Source organism: Pinus tabuliformis, chromosome Q (genome assembly GCF_031772625.1).
Source record: "Pinus tabuliformis cultivar Carrire ecotype Pingquan chromosome Q, CPIR1, whole genome shotgun sequence".
In the NCBI taxonomy this organism is placed as follows: Eukaryota; Viridiplantae; Streptophyta; class Pinopsida; order Pinales; family Pinaceae; genus Pinus; species Pinus tabuliformis.
In genome coordinates this window covers 472,487,238-472,490,226 of record NC_142296.1, presented here as the reverse complement: position 1 = coordinate 472,490,226, position 2,989 = coordinate 472,487,238, and the positions used below count along the sequence as shown (strand labels likewise).

General features: G+C 35.6%; 1 pseudogene; it reads left to right on the top strand.

Annotated features, from left to right (window-relative positions):
- Positions 1-2,002: 2,002 nt before the first annotated feature.
- On the top strand, positions 2,003-2,580 carry LOC149220251 (ras-related protein RHN1 pseudogene; annotated as a pseudogene).
- Positions 2,581-2,989: the final 409 nt, after the last annotated feature.

Here is a 2,989-nt window from a genome sequence, read left to right as displayed (position 1 = left end):
TCGCATTTCGATGATCATAGTCAAATGATAATGTAAATAAGGTGAAGATCATAACAGGGAGCAGCGAAATGGAAATCTCGAAGGAAGGAATGAAGTGAAAAAGCAATAAAAAAAATAAAGGCAGACATACCTAAATTCGACGACCTTTATTTTCCTCGACGTTCTACGGGATCATCGAATGACAACGTGGATGCCAGGTTCTTTTTCCTCGGCAATGGCTAACCAGCCAGCTTGCTATAGGGCATTAAATGTTTGTTTAGCTGCATACTTCTTAAGTCGATAATACGCGCACCGCGCGAGTACATAAATAAAAAATAATGGCGGTGTATTATCGGCTTAAAAAATATGCAGCTAAACAGACATTTAATGCCCTATGACAGACTAATTAGCCATTGCCCTTTCTCCTCACCTCTCGGCAAATCATCAGACCGATCGGCATCGCGAGACGAAGTTGCATTTTGTATCAGCGGCGCCACCGGACTGCCAATCTCTCGGTGAATACTTGAATCATTCTCTCACTCTACAGATACATAAGTATGTGTAGAAATACATAAATATGTGTAGTTTATGTTTTGATAATAAATACACTTAAATATGTGTAGATTATGTTTTGATAATATTTACGATTAACATTTGTAGATTATGTTTTCATAATATTTATGATTAATTACATGGAAGGTGTTTATAGAGTTAGCTGGTCAAACATGGTATATCCCAACCAATTTGGAAGGCCTGATATCTGTGGGCATGGGAGATCTCAGCAACTTGGAAGAGCTAGAGCTACGCCTCAGCTTCAACGTTTGGTTCGTAGGCACCGTTGCGGCATAGCTTTTTAACTTTGAGATATTGCCTACAATTAGATTTCCTTTTGTGTTGAAGGTTTAGGAGAATTTGGTAGTTTATATAGATTGAATTGGACTGAATTCTCATTTATAGATGTGATATCTAAGGCAGAATTATGTGTAATATCCCGTGGAACATGGGACATAGATATCTAGCTATATAGTAGAAACACAATTGAAAAATAAATATGTAATCTGTAATCATGATAATGATTAAAACCAAATAATGCTTTTAATTAAAACTAAAAAGAAATGTTTTTAATTAAAACCAACTAATTATGCATATTTATTTTTGTTTTCTACTATAGCCAACATTGTTTCTTTATTTAAAAAATTTACTTTTATTTTAACAGGGACATGTATTAACTCCATGTTGAGACACATTGCCCTCATATTGGGTTGTAGAATGCACCTCTCAGCGAAATAATGGGAGGTTCTAGTATAAAGGAAGTCTGGAATATTCTAGAGTTAGCATATCAAGGTAATGACAAAGTGAGGATTATGAAGCTTTAAATGTTTATGAGAGTGTTAGAAACATTGAAGATGAAGGAGGAAAAAAACATTGACAAGTTCATAGCTCAAGTAATAGAAGTTCTCATTTAGCTTAAGACTCATGGAGAGATAATTGGAGATCATAAAATTGTGATTTTTTTAAGACCCTCCCTAAGAAGTTTGAGATGGTTGTAACCATCATAAAGAAGTCCGAACACATGTCCAAATTGATAAGAAAGGGGCTAATGTGATCTCTCTTATCGTAAGAATAAAAAACCATAATGAAAGAGGATCCCTTAAAACATGCCTTCAAAATTTGGGCATCTATTGGTGGAGGAAGAGATAGAGGAAGTGGAGGGAGAGATCAAAAAGGCAGAAGCAATCATGAGATAGAAGATAAATTTTACTATATAAAAGATAGTGTTTTTTTCTACTGAAAAAAATCTAGTGAAGCTCAACGTCCTAGATTGAATCTTTGAATATATTTGCAACGGGTGAATTCGTTCACAAACCATTTTCTGCTCTAAGGTTGGATTTGTTATGATCACAAAATACTTAGGTAATGTTCTTCGTTCTCACTACTCTGTTGATCCAAAGGCCGTGAAGTTCAACAACATCTAGAGGAAACTTCGAAGAAATTGAGTGTGAGCATTGAATCCCTAGACCGAATGGCAACCACAAGCACCAACAACATGTAGGCCAAGTTGGCGCTTCTTGTTGATATCGGTACTAGAAGATTTTAATTATCATGAGTCGACAATTGGAGCAGTATTTTTCCCACAAATTCTAGCTGTGAATGAGGTGGCTGTAAAATTTGATATATGGGACACTACACGACATGAAAGATATCATAGCTTGGCTCCCATGTATTCTCGTGGTACGGCTATTGCTATAACTACTTATGACATAATAAATTCAGATTCCTTTGTCTGAACAAAGAATTGGGCATTGGAGCTTAAAGAACAAGGCAACCAAAATTTGGTTATGAACCTCGCTCGAAATCACTAGAAATAAGCTTGATATGGAAGCAAAGAGGAAGGTCAAACCAGATGAAATTGAAACATATGCAATGTAAAATGGCCTATTTTTTATGGAAACCTCATCAAATATGATGTAAAATGTCAATGAACTGTTCTATGAAATTGCACAGAGATTACCTAAATCACAACTGATGCAACAACCTGCAAGCTTGGTTCTCATAGATAGACTTACACATATTTCTAGAACTTATTCTTACTGCTCATAAGCCCTAGATTTCTTTTCCATTAAAATTTGAAGATTGCACTTTCAGTTATAAGCAATTATCCTATGCACATTACTTGCTACGATTATCATATCAGACAGAGATGGTGGTGTTATAACATTATTCAAGACTCCTGTAGTCATGATGTTTTCATATGGCCTTGGGCAACACTTTCCCATTCAGACTTGATCATATATTAAAAAGTAATTTTTTAAATTCCATATATGACTCTGCCCTTATAAAAGCGCGTGTACACACGGGTACCATAATACCGAACTCGCGTACATAAGTTAAAATATGAAGATTTCTTTTTTTCCTATTTCTCGGGTGGGGAGGGGTTTCACCGGAAACCTACATATAGGAGCCTGTGGCCTAATTAAATTAGTTGATTTCTGGTGGTATTTATACACCT